This window comes from Hypanus sabinus, chromosome 4 (genome assembly GCF_030144855.1).
Source record: "Hypanus sabinus isolate sHypSab1 chromosome 4, sHypSab1.hap1, whole genome shotgun sequence".
Lineage (NCBI taxonomy): Eukaryota > Metazoa > Chordata > Chondrichthyes > Myliobatiformes > Dasyatidae > Hypanus > Hypanus sabinus.
The window spans coordinates 86,187,610-86,202,381 of NC_082709.1; the positions used below are offsets into that span (position 1 = coordinate 86,187,610).

At 41.9% G+C, this 14,772-nt stretch overlaps 1 protein-coding gene and 1 long non-coding RNA gene across 2 annotated transcripts in view; one reads left to right on the top strand and one right to left on the bottom strand.

Moving 5' to 3' along the window:
• Positions 1-14,772, top strand: part of nhej1 (nonhomologous end-joining factor 1) — a 382,674-nt gene that overhangs the window by 239,972 nt on the left and 127,930 nt on the right. The gene's annotated exons all lie outside the window — the stretch shown is intronic.
• Positions 1-14,772, bottom strand: part of LOC132392972 (uncharacterized) — a 95,809-nt gene that overhangs the window by 37,906 nt on the left and 43,131 nt on the right. The gene's annotated exons all lie outside the window — the stretch shown is intronic.

Consider the following 14,772-nt stretch of genomic DNA (forward strand, 5'->3'; position numbering starts at 1 on the left):
TGCACTTTGCAGCTTCTTAATTTACCCCACCCTCCCCAACCCACCTACTGTACCTTCCCCCTCTCCTGGTCTCTACTGCCAGCCTCTACTCCTTTCCCTCCCCCCACCTTGTTACTCTGGCTTCTGCCCCCTCCCTTTCCAGTCTTGATGGAGGGTCTGGCCTGAAACATTGACAATTCCATAGATGCTGCCTGACTTGCTGAATTCCTCCAGAATTTTGTGTGGTGTTACTTAAGGATCAAGGATCAACTTTATTCACTATATAGATTTGCATGTATTAGGAACTTGCTATGGTGCCTTGGCCACTTTGCAACATGTGACAAAAAATAACAAGCTCCATGTTCCAGCATCTGCAATCTCTTATGTCTCTGTTTCTGAAGCTTAATCACTTTATATCATAGAGAAAGAAAACAACATTTTGGAATTTCCCAGGAATAATAATGTGATTTTTTTGTGTGTGCTTTTAAGTGACCTGTTTGAAATGTAAATATTGGCCAGAGTACTATACATAACTCTGTAATACAGGATTGGTGAACCTTTTTGAAAACATATGCTAAATTGGCAATAAACTTCTAAAAAATATTCTTAGATGCCATGGAAACTTTGAGCAAAGATTATCATTGATAAATGAATTAGTAATATTTATGGACTATTAAAAGAATTAATAATTATGGGCTATTAAAACAAAGACTTAACACAATCTTAAAAGTTTCTTCCCCCAGCAAATTAATCTAATCAGCCATTCAGGTTTGCCCGTCACTGTACTACACTGGAGACACTTTAAACCCGTTTTTATAATGCTGTTTACATTGTGAATACATGCTGTTATTTATGTATTTATACACATTTTATTCCACATACTTTAACTTCTAACTTGATTTTTTTCTATATTTCTTTATAATTGTTGAATTTTGTTTTTTGTTGAATGTTGCAGCTCTGACCAACCTTACTAACAGTAAAAACCTAATACACATAAATGAATATGGCAAATGAAGTTGATCCTGGTTAGAGAGCTATACACAGTATAGAATAAATGACATAGGTCTCTTATCTGACATACTCCATTCCCAGTACATTGGGAACTTTGAAAACAAGTAAGAGAACTTTAAAATCAATTCTAAAAGATACAGGTAACCAGTGCAGAATAGTTAGGATGGGAGTGGTATGCTCCCTCTTCCCGGTTTTAGTTAAAAATCTAGCAGTGACACTCTGAATGAGTTGTAGTTTGTCAATAGAACTTTTAAAGTTACATCTCAGAATCATTTCTATTTTATAATCTTGCTCAGACTCTCAGGTCTTCTACTGGTCTCTTAAATTTAAATAATCTCCTCAAAAGATGATTGGCAGGTCAGCTTTCTGGAACCATGCTCCTAAATAGTAGAGCTCAATACATTAAGGGATACAGACTTTGCAGACTCTGTTGACAGTATTAAACTCAAAACCTATTTATTTAACCTTGCTTTTAACTAACATAATTTTGTCTTTCATTTTTATGTCTGCACTTTATCCTATTGTAAAGCACTTTGAACTACATTGGTTGTATGAAAAGTGCTCTAAAATAAGTCCTTATATTATATTATTATTATTATTATTATTATTATTATCTAATTTGTCTGCTGGATGTTCATAACCGCAGGAGTCTTCTCCCATTCCATTCGCCTCTTCTTAGCCTTTCATCAGCGCTTCCTATCCCGTCTCTTCTAATCATTTAATTTCTTTTCAAAGCCACCTAAACTATGTGCCTCAACTCCTTCCTGTCTCAGCAAGTTCCACAGTGCAGTGGATAAGGGAGTTCTCTATTACCTCCCAGTTCAATTTATAGTAACAATCTTAGATCTTCAAAACTTTTGGTTGACTGGAGAGAGTGTGCATGGGTTTGTAAAGGCTGACCACATTTAATGACCATGCTTAATAAATCAAAGTATTGAGTACAGAACTTGGAATGTTATGTGGAAGTTGAATAGGACATTGGTGAGACCAAGTTTGGAGAGTAAATTTCTTTCATTTAGCTTTATACATGTGTTTGGTTAAATGACAATAGACCTGAACTGGATCATGAGTATAGTGTGAGTTCTGGATATCTACCTACTGGAAAGATATCAATAGGATTGAGAGAGTATGAGAAAAATTATAAAGATATTGCCGGGACTTGAGAATATGAGTTACAGAGAAAAGTTAAATAGGTTAGGACTTTATTCCCTAAAGTGTAGGAGCAGGAGGGAGATTTAATAGCAAATTTACGAGGGTCAGAGATAGGATTAATACACAAAGACTTTTTCCACTGAGGTTCGGTGAACATTGAATTAGAGGTCATAGGTGAAGGGTGAAAGATGAAGTATTTAAGTGGAATCTGATGGGGAACTTCTTCAGTAAGAGGGAAAGGAGTGTGTGAGGTGTTCTGCCAGTGGAAGTGCTGGATGCGGGTTCGATTTCAACATCAAAAAAAGGTTTGGCGAAGTAGATGGATGGGAGGGATGTGAAGGGCTAACATCCAGATATGGATTGGTGTGACTAGGCAGAACAAGAATTTGGCACAGATTAGATGGGTCAAAGGGCCTGTTTCTTTGTTGTAGTACTCTATGACTAGACCGGTGTTTGTTGCAAAGTAACCATTGGGAACTAATGGTGAGGGGCTTCAAAGTTCTTTTCTCACAGTAGCAATGAAAAGAGGGCAAAACCTGGATGGTAGGGATCCTTGATGATAGATGCTGCCTTGAAGCAGCGCTTCTTGTATCTGAATTGAATTATGTCTTATTAACTTATTTTTGGTATCATTTTGTTTTATGCTTGTGTATGATATATGTTTTGTGGGTGCACCGTGGTCTGGAGGATACATATACAGTAACATGACAATGAACTGGATATGTCTGTGATGACCTGACTACGTCAACTATACTCTGTAGTCTTTTCCATTCTTGTGCATTGAAATTGCCAAACCAGACCTTTATGCAACCAGTCAGTATAATTTCAACACTTCATCTGTAGAAGTCTGTTAGATTATTTGGTGACATGATGGATCTCCTCAAGCTTTTAAGAAAGTAAAGGCACTGGGGTACCTTCTTCATGATTATCTCTATGTGCTGGGTGTAGAACAGGTCATCTGCGATGTTGATGCCCAGGAACCTGAAACTGTGGACTTTCTCTAATTCTGCCCACACCGGCCACTGACTGTTGGAATGTGGTCTCCACTGCAACTACAGATCAGCATTCAACACTATCATCCCTTCAAAGCTAATCTCCAAGACCTGGGCCCCAGTTCCCCTCTGAGAAGCTTGCCTGCAGGTTAAAGTCCCATGATCAGTGAGTACTGGGGTTAATTACAGGGATCAGCAAAGTCTAGAGTTTGAAGCCAGAGGCCAAAGTCCAGTGGTTGAAAATTGAAGTCAGAGAGTTTGCTGGTGGAGGCCTGAGGCATGCTAGGTCAGTACGAACAGAATTCGGAGACCCAATCTCTGCGAGTCTAAAAGTCTGTGGACAAGAACTGATGTTCACAGGCCCAATGTCTGTGAGTCCAGGGCCAAGGACTGGAGTTCACAGGCCCAATGTCCACAAGTCTGAGACTCTGGGGCCAAGTACTGAAGCCTGATGTCCATGAGTCTGAGAGTCTGGGGCCGAGGACTGGGGTTCAGAGGCCTGATGTCCACAAGTCTGAGAGTTTGGGGCCAAGTACTGAAGTTCAGAAGCCTGATGTCCATGAGTCTGAGAGTCTGAGGCCGAGGACTGGGGTTCAGAGGCCTGATGTCTGTGAGTCAGAGAGTCTGGGTCCGAGGACTGGAGATCAGAGGCCTGGAAGTTGCCTGTCCTGGAGTTAGAGGCCTGTCTGTAAGTCTAAGTGAATGGGAAAGGGGATTATTGTGCTCTTTTTGGCTAGATTAGTTTTTGCTGTTGTTGTTGTTAGTTTATTGTGCTGATTTGCTGAACTCTGTGGGTATGCCATGTTGTTGTCTGAAGTATGGCGACACTTGTGGGCTACTCCCATTACATGCTTAGTTTGTTAACACAAGCAATGCATTTCACTGCATTTTGATGTTAATGTGACAAATAACTAAATCTGATCTGATCGGATCCTCAGTTTCCTCACTGACAGACCTCAGTTAGCAAGGATTGGCAACAACATCTCCTCCATAATCAACACCATAAGGCTTTGTGCTCAGCCTCCTGCTCTGTTCACTTTATACTTATTTGTGGTAAAGTACAGCTGCAATGATATGTTTAATTTTGTTGATAGCACCATTGTAGTTGGCAAATCAAGGATATTGATGAATTACCATATAAGAAGGAGGTTAAATATCTGGTTGAGTGGTGCCACAAAAATAATTTTCCACTCAACATCAGAAAAACCAAAAACTCTGCTTGTCGACTGTAGGATGAGGAAGCCAGAGGTGTGTGGGCCACTCCTCATTAGGGGATCGGAGGTGGACAGGGTCAGTAGCTTTACACTACTTGGTGTTAACGTATCAGAGGATCTGACCTGGCACCAGCACATAAGTATCATCACACAGAAGACACAACAGCTCCTCTACTTTCTTATAAGTTTGTATAAATTCGGTATTTCACCACAAACTCTGACAGCCACTGTAAATGCACGGTGGAGTGTATCCTAACTGGTTGTATCTCAGCCTGTTATGGAAACACTGATGGCCGGCAGTAGAAGAGTTTATAGAAAGTGGTGGATAGAGCCCACTGCATCACAGGCAAAGTCCATTCCACCTTGAGCACATCCACAAGAAAGCAGCATCCATTATCAACGACCCCCTCCATCCAGACCATGATCCCTTCTCTCTAATGCCATCGGACAGGAGGTTCAAGAGACTTTGGACCCACGCCGCCAGATTCACCAACCCTTCAAGCATCAGGCTTTGAGACCTAACTTCATTAACGCAACGGCTCTTTCTGGTGAACATACTCTGGACTCTGTCCAATGACACCACATCCTTTCTTCAGATAAGAGGCCTGACCAATGCCTTATAAAGCCTCAGCTTTGCATCCTAGCTACTGTATTCTAGTCCTCACAAAATGAAGGCTAATATTGCATTTGCCTTTCTTATCACACACTCAGTTTGCAAGTTAACATTTAGGGATTCCTGAATGAGGATTCCCATGTCTCATTGCACCTCTGATTTCTGAGTTTTCTCCCTGTTTAAAAAGTAGCCTGTGCCTTTATTCCTTCTACCAAAGTGCATGACCATGCACTTCCTTACACTGAATTCCATCTGCCAGTTCTTTGCCAATGCCCCTAATCTGCCTATCTCCTTCTGCAGACTCCCAACTTCCTCAACTCTACCTGCCATCCACTTATTTTTGCATTGTGCACAAATTTGCCATCAATTCTGTCATCCAAATCATTGACATATACAGTGACTATAAAAAGTATTTGCCCCCCAGAAGTTTTCATGTTTTATTGTTTTACAACATTGAATCATTGTGGATTTAATTTGGCTGTTTTGACACTGATCAACAGGAAAAGACTGTTTTATGACAAAGTGAAAACAGATATCTACAAAGTGATCTAAATTAATTACAAATATAAAACACAAAATAATCGACTGCATAAGTATTCACCCCCTTTAATATGACACAGCAAATAATGACAGGTGCAGCCAACTGGTTTTAGAAGTCACATAATTCGTTAGAGATCTGTTTTTGGAGACCTGTATGCAGTCAAGGTGTTTCAATTAGTTGTAGTAAAAATTCACTTGTATCTGGAAGGACCAACTGCTGGTGAGTCAGTATCCTGGCAAAAACTACACCATGAAGACAAAAGAACAGTCCAAGCAAATCCGTGAAAGGTTGTTGAAAAGCACAAGTCAGGAGATGGAGACAAGAGAGTTTCCAAATCACTGAATATCCCTTGGAGTATAGTTAAGCCAATCATCAAGAAATGGAAAGATTAGGGCACAGCTGTAAATCTGCCTAGAACAGGCCGTCCTCAAAAACTGAGTGACTGTGCAAGAAAAGGGCTAGTGAGGGAGGCCACCAAGAGACCTACGATAACTCTGGAGGAGTTACAAGCTTCAGTGGCTGAGTTGGGAGAGACTGTGCATACAACTGTTACCCGGCTGCTTCACCAGTCACAGCTTTATCAGAGAGTGGCAAAGAGAAAGCCACTGTCAAGAAACACTTACATAAAATCTCAGCTAGAGTTTGCCCGAAGGTATGTGAGAGACTCTGAAGTCAGCTTGAAGAAGGTTCTATGGTCTGATGAAATCAAAATTGTGCTTTTTGGCCATCAGTCTAAATGCTATGTTTGGCAAAAGCACATCATCAAAAACACACCATCCCTACTGTGAAGCATGCTGTGGGAATGCTTAACTGCAGCAGGCCCTGGAAGGCTTGTAAAGGTAGAGGGTAAAATGAATGCAGCAAAATACAGGGAAATCCTGGAGGAAAATCTGATGCAGTCAACAAGAGAACTACGACCGGAGAGATTTATTTTCCAGCAAGACAATGACCCCAAGCATAAAGCCAAAGCTACACAGGAATGGCTTAAAAACAACAAAGTCGACGTCCTGGAGTGGCCAAGGCAGAGCTCAGATCTCAATCCAACTGAGAATTTGTGGCTGGACTTAAGAAGGGCTGTTCACTCACAATCCCCATGCAATTTGACAGAGCTTGAGCAGTTCTGTAAATAAAAATTGGGAAGAATTGCTGTGTCCATGTGTGCAGAGCTGATAGAGACCTATCCACACAGACTTGAGGCTGTAATTGCTGTCAAAAGTACATCTACTAAGTACTGTCTGGAAAGGGGTGAATACTTAATGCAATCAATTATTTTGTGTTTTATACTTGTAATTAATTTAGATCATTTTGTAGAGATCTGTTTTCACTTTGACACAATAGAGTCTTTTCTGTTGATCAGTGTCAAAAAAGCCAAATTAAATCCACTGTGATTCAATGTTGTAAAACGATAAGTTCATCCACCTTCACTTTTCTGCCAATAATATCCTCTCCAGGGTCATTTTCCAGTGGTCTGATATCCACTCTTACCTCTCTTTTACCCTTTATATATTTGAAAAAACTTTTGGTATCCTCTTTTTTATTATCATCTAGCTTATCTTCATATTTCATTCTCTCCTTGCTGTATTTTTAGTTGCCTCCTGTTGCTTTTTAAAAGTTTCCAGTCCTCTAGTGTCCCACTAATATTTGCTGTAATATATGCTCTCTCGTTTGCTTTTATGCTTTCTAACTTCACTTGTCAGCCACAACTGCCTCATCCACCCTTTGGAATGCTTCTTCTTTGAGATCAATCTATCATGCGCCTTCCAAATTGATCCCAGAAACTACAGCCATTGATGTACTGTCACCATCCCTGCTAATGGCTCCTTCCAATCAACTGTGGCCAGCATCTCTCTTACGCCTCTGCAGTTCCCTTTACTCCACTGTAGTACCGATACATCTGATTTTAGCTTCTCTCTCTCAAACTGGAGGGTGAATTCTATCATATTATGATCTTTGCTGCTTCAGGGTTCCTTTACCTTGCGTTCCATAATCAAATCAGCTTCATTGCTCAACACCTAATCCAGAATTGCCTTTTCCCAAGTGGGCTCAACCACAAGCTGCTCCAAAAAGCCATCTCACTGGCATTCTACAAATTCCCTCTCTTGGGATCCAGCACCAACACGATTTTCCCAATCTACCTGTGTACTGAAATCCCCCATGTCTATCGTAACATTGCCCTTTTTACATGCCGTTTCTATCTCCTAATGTAATTTGTACCCCACATTGTGGCTATTCTTAGGAGGCCTCTATATGTCAGGGTCTTTTTACCTTTGCAGTTTCTTTACTCTACCCATCTTCTGATTCTGTGTCACCTCTTTCTCAGGATTTGATTTCATTTTCTACCAGCAGAGACCCTCCACCCCCTCTGCCTTTCTGCCTGTCCTTACAATACAGAATGTTTCCTTGGATGCTTTGTCCGCTATAACTTAGTAATGCTCACAACGTTATTCCTGCCGATTTCTAACAAGGTAATCTTTCTTATTACATTTTCTGCGTAAGATAGTCTATATTCAAATATAACACCTTCAGTCCTGTATATATAACCATTTTCTATTTTGCTCCCCTGTTACCAGATGTTAAATTCTTATCCCTTTCCAAACTTTTTGTCTTTTTATGTATTCTGGAGACTGACATAACCTCTCCTGTACTCTCCTTACCTTTTCCTCAATGCTCACTTTTCCAAACTGTTCAACTGTTGAACCTACTATTGAGATGAAAGACCCATCCCACTGACTGCAGTTTTGCCCTGTCCTTCCTCACAGTCTCATTGCACATTACATCTACTTGTCTATCAACTGCTCCATCTCCTGCCCTATCACACAGGTTCCCATTCCCTGTCAAATTAGTTTATACCCTCCTCAAAAGCTCCGGCATATTGAATGTGCATGTCAGTCCTCAGTCAAATGCAAGGAAGGAATCAGCAGCCAGGGAAAAGGTCTTTATGATTTATGTAAGCTATTTTTAAGGTTTAAAATTAACTTTTTATATGTGAATAATTTTTTGTGTTCGAAGTGTAAAAAATAATATTTTTAATTTTTTAACAGTATTTTTTTTATTTTCTAATTTATCCCAAGTGTTTTTGAATGTCAAAGAAAACTTGCTGAAGTAGTTGGGGGCAGGTAGCAGTGAAGAGTCATTAGCTGCCAAAGCCAATCGGTTAGTACAGCAGCCTACACCAGCCCGTAGCCTGTGTCACTCAGGGAAAGGCTGTGCTGGGGTAGCAATGGACCAGGCAACTGGCTCACGGAAAACCAGCCACATAATACGTAGGACAGTACAGCACACTGTAGACTCTTCACCCACCATGTTGTGCCAACCTTTCAACTGTTGGATCCTGATGCTTTTGTGATCCAAATGTTTTTTGGAATTCACGAATTAAGCAAAAAAAAAACTTGTTGCTTACAGTTTTTTTTATTAACTGTTACAAACAAGAAAACAAACAAGAAAGAGGAGCTGAGAGAACAAAGAAAAGACAAAGGAAAAGTTGCTACTGAGAACTAAGAAATTTCTAGAAAAGTACAGAAGCAACTGTACCATAACTGCTGGAAAATTCTCTTAACAATTACATGTATACAAGCAATTAGATGAAAATACAAGTAATCATAGGAAAGTTAGACTATAAGGATAATGCAACTCTACACCCTATTCCAACACAATCTACTTCAAGGTTTAACTCTTCCCTCCCACATCACCCTTCATTTATCTTGCATTCATGTGTCCATCTCACACTCTTAAATATTTCTACCACCCCAACAGTCATTCCATGTAAAAAATGGTTCTCTGAAATCCCTACTATACTTTCCACCAAACACCTAAAAATGATTCTATTATTCATTCCACATGGGAAAAGGGTGTTGGTGTCCACTCTGTCTATACCTTTCACTGTTCTGTGTTCTAGATTCTCCCATTGAGGACACATTCTGTGCACATCTAACATGTTGCACCCATCCATAATTCTAGTTAGGTCCAGGGCACTCATTGTAAGTGTTGGAGAATCATAAATGGGGAGCACCACTTTCTGATAAGAAGGAAAAAATGTATTAGGAAATTGAGGACAATCCTTTTATGATACAAAGGGTTGTATCTACGGTACGTATGTGGAATGAACTGCCATAGGAAGTGGTTGAGGCAGGGACAGTAACAATTTCTAAAAGACAGTTGGACAGTTATATGGGTGGCAAAAGTTTAGAAGTATTGGCAGGTGGGACTAACTTGGATGGGGCATCTTGGTTGGCATGGACCAGTTGGGCTGAAGAGCCTGATTCCATGCTGTATAGTTAGCTGAGTACATCCCACAAAGAAAAAGTCCTTTGTAGAAAAAGTATTTTGTTCAATTCCGCTCACCTCATTGTAGGAGGAATGTGGAAGCTTTAGAGAGAGTGCAGAGGAGATTTGCCAGGATGCTGCCTGGACTAGAAAGTGTGGCTTATGAGGATAGGTTGAGTGAGCGAGGGCTTTTCTCTTTGGAGTGAATGCAGATGAGAGGTGACTTGATGGAGGTGTATAAGCTGATAAGAGGCATAGGTAGAGTGGATAGCTAGAGACTTTATTCCAGGGCAGAAGTGGCTAATATGAGATGGCATAATTAAGGGCATAATTTTAAGGTGATTGGAGGGAAGTATAGGAGGGGTGGTTGTCAAAGGTAAGTTTTTTACACGCACGGTGGTAAACGTGAGGAACGTTCCACTGGGGTGATTGTAGAGATGGATGCAATAGGCGTATTTAAGATAGGCATATGGATGAAAGAAAAATGGAGGACTATGTGGGAGGGAAGTGTTAGATTGAATTTGGATGAGGTTAAAGTGGCATTACAACATCGTGGGCCTGTACTGTACTGTGCTGTACTGCTCTATGTTCTATGTTTAAAAGTAATTCAACCTGTAAATCTGTGGAAATGTGCTTAATACAGTCCCAGACTTTGGGGGTAATGACTGCAGGCAAAGGGACACAGGAGAAGGATGTGGAGAGGGGTGATGTGGAGTTCAGTGAGGGTTTTAGAACATGTTCCTGGTTTAACGTTGTGTTTGCACCATTCAGAGTTTCACCTTATCCCTAGATTCTTTGTCAGTGATGTCAGATGTTTTATGGAGAGCAGGTGTCTGTGCCCCTTGGTAACCTGACCCTCCTGATTGCTTGTCCCTAGACTCACAGACAGAGGGTCATGTTCAGTGAGCTGTCCTTACTGTCACCGCAATCTGAACCCTTTCGCTTGGTCCAGCTCTCCTCCATGAACTCTCACTCATTTTTTTCCTCTCTTTGTTTCACTTTTGTCGTCTTCTTTATTTCTGTGCTTATCTTCGCCCTTCCATTTTCTTGACTGTCTTTAATCTAGCCACAGTCCTAGCCTGTCACCTTCAACTCTGAGAGTCGCAAGCTTTGATTCATTGGGCTAGCGGAACTCCTGTTTAGCTGCGGATCGCTTTAGTAAGGTGACACTGGAACTATCCAGTCAGCAGGGGCCAAAAGGTTAATGTGATGCCTCTGACATGCGTAAAATATCTAGTCTTGAGGCTTTATTGTAATCTCTTTCTTTACTCTACTGAATACCAGGGATTGATATGTCCATGGAATCATATTTACCCGCACTACTAACTGCTGTTCCTCAATCCAGCCTCATATATACTTTCAGTGGCCACTTTATTAGGTACATTTTTACACCTGCTGATTAATGTAAACGTATGATCGGCTAATCACATGGCTGCAACTCAATGTATAAAATGCATGGACCTATGGTCAAGAGGAGATGTGGAGAGGGTCCAGAGGAGTTTCAAGAGGCAATCCCAGAAACGAAAGGGTAAACATATGAGGAGCACTTGATGGCTTGGGGCCTGTACTCGCTGGAGTTTAGAAGAATAAGGGCGGATCTCAGTGATAGAGTGGATGTGGAGAGTGTGTTTCCTATAGTGGGAGAGTCTAGGACCAGAGGGCACAGCTTTAGAAAAGAAAAACATCCCTTTAGGACAGAGCTGAGGAGAGAATTTCATTAGCCAGAGGGTAGTGAATCTATGGAATTTACCAAGTCAATGGGTATATTTAAAGCACAAACACGAGGAAATCTGCAGATGCTGGAAATTCAAGCAACACACACAAAATGCTGGTGGAACACAGCAGGCCAGGCAGCATCTATAGGAAGAAGTAATGTCGACGTTTCAGGAAGGGTCTTCTTCCTATAGATGCTGCCTGGCCTGCTGCGTTCCACCAGTATTTTGTGTGGGTATATTTAAAGTGCAGGCTGATAGGTTTTTGATTAGTAAGGGTGTCAAATGTCATGAGGAGAAGGCAGGAGAATGGGGTAGAGAGGGAATAATTCAGCCATGATGGAACAGCAGAGCAGACTTGATGGTCTAATTTTGCTCCCATGTCTAATGGTCTTCAGATCTTGCTTTTATGCTGAGGTCTGTCTCTTAACAGATGCACATCAAGCTGTAACCTGCAGTTAAAAGACTTTAATCACTGAATAATCAGAACTTGGTTTATTATCACTGACAGACTGTATGTCCTGGCAATTGTTTTGTGGCAGCCCATGACAGTCTGGTATGGAGGGGCTACTGTACAAGATCGAAAGAAGCTGCAGAAGGTTGTAAATCTAGTTAGCTCAATCTTTGGTACTAGTCTACAAAGTACCCAGGACAACATCAGGGGCCTCCAGCACCCAGGGCATGCCCTTTTCTCACTGTCACCATGAGATAGGAGGTACAGAAGCCTGAAGACACAGGCTCAGCGATTTAGGAACAGCTTCTTCCCCTCTGCCATCTGATTCCCAAATGGACTTTGAAGCTTTGGGCACTACCTCACATTTTTTAAAATATACAGTATTCCTGTTTTTGCACATTTTAAAAAATCTATTCAATATATGTAATTGATGTACTTGTTTATTTATCATTGTTTTTATTAATTTTGTTTTATTTAATTTATTATTATTATTTTCTCTCTCTGCTAGATTAGGTATTGCATTGAACTGCTGCTGCTAAGTTAACAAATTTCACGTCACATGCCGGTGATAATAAACCTGATTCTGATTCTGATTCTGTACTACACAAACCATAAAAATTGCCATAAGTTACAAAAAATTAAAATGTACACTAAAATTTGATCTTACCTCTTGCCAGGCAAAATTTGTAAATTTAAAGCAGTAACGGGGTTTATTATTGTCGCATATAGCGAAATACAGAGGAAAACTTTGTTTTTCATATCATCCATACAGATTAGTTTATCATTTTGATACACCGAGGTACTACATAAAAAATAAAAAAGTCTACAGCACATCACAGGCCATTCAGCCCACAATGTTGTGCCGACCATGTAACCTACTCTCGAAACTGCCTTGAATTTTCCCTAGCGCATAGCCCTCTATTTTTCTAAGCTCCATGTACCTATCTCAGAGGCTCTTAAAAGGCCCTATTGTATCCACTTCCATCACCGCTGCTGGCAGTGCCTCACACACATCCACTACTCCCTGTGTGAAAAACTTACACCGACACCCCCTCATTACCTATTTCCAAGTACCTTAAAACTATGCCCACTCATGTTAGCCATTTCAGCCCTGGGTAAAGCCTCTGGCTATCTAATCGATCAATGCCCCTCATCATCTTAAACACCTCTATCAGGTCACCTCTCATCCTCCGTCACTCCAAGGAGAAAAGGCCAAATTCACTCAGCCTATTCTCATAAGGTACGCCCTCCAATCCAGGCAACATCCTTGGAAATCTCCTCTGAACCCTTTCTGTAGTATCCACATCCTTCCTGTAGTGAGGTGACCAGAAGTGAGCACAGTACTCCAAGTAGTACAAGAGAAAGATAATAACGGAATGCAAAATCCCACTAACCCACTCCAACATACCCCAACCACAACACAACTACCACCACCACACACCCACTCAATACACCCTCACCCCAACACACCCCTCCACCACACCCCACCCAACACACCTCCATCCAACACACCCACACCACCACACCCCAGCACCTCACCCCTCCACCACCACACCCCCCACCCCAACACACCCTTCCACCACCACACCCCCCACCCCAACACACCCCTCCACCACACACCACCCAACACACCTCCATCCAACACACCCACACTACCACACACCCACCCAGCACACCCCACCCAACACACCCACACCACCACACACCCACCCAGCACACCCCACCCAACACACCCCACCACCTCACCCTCCACCACCACCCACCCACCCAACACACACCCAACACCAAATCCCACACCTACACCACCCAACACACCCCCACCACACCCCTACCCCAACAAATCCCCAACACCACATTCCACACCCACACCCCCACCCCAGCCCACCCCCAACACCACACACCCACCCAACACACCCCACCACCACACCCCCATCCAACATACCCTCCACCACCACACACCCACCCAACAAACCCACACCACCCAACACCCCCCCACCATACCCCTACCCTGACAAACCCCCACCACCACACCCCCGACAACCACACACCCACCCCACCACCCCAACACACCCCCCACTGCTTTATCATTCTGTGTCATACGTGACCCTCCTGTGCCTCGTCACTTTATGGACATATAATCAATCTGTGTATGTAAGCTATCTCATGTATTTATATTTATTATTGTATTCTTTATCTTTTTGTGGTTTTTGTGATGCAGTTAGATCTAGAGTAACAATTATTTCGTCCTCATTTATACTTGTGTACGGGAAATGGCATTAAATTATCTTGAATCTTGAATAAAGTGCTAAGGTTGCAGCAGATAAAGAAGGTGCAAGGCCATGACGAGGTCAAGAGCCCATCTTATCGTACTGGGGCACTGTCTCTTACCAGCTGTCCTTCAGACGGGTGGTATGTGTTTTCAGGCTGCTCTGTTTTCTCCCTAAAGGCGGGGGCAGGGGGTGTCAAAGAAAGCATTTCTTGGGTGGGAGGGGACATTGATTTTGTTGAGACACAGGAAATTCTGCAGATGTTGGAAGTCTGGATCAACACTAAATGCTAGAGAATTTAGAGGGCCAGGCAGCATTTATGGAGGGAAGTAAACAATCCTGATGAAGTGTCTCAGCCTGAAACTTTCTTTGTTAATTTTCCCTCATCGATTCAGGATTCCAGATCATTTAGTGTCGCTGTTCAGTGCACGAGTGTAAAGGAGAACAAAATGATGTTAATCTGGATCTGGTGCAGCATAAAAAAAACACAATATGCTTAAAGAACACAAGACATAGGAGCAGAATTAGGCCAATCAGCCCATCGCGTCTGTTCTGCCATTCTAACATGGTTGAT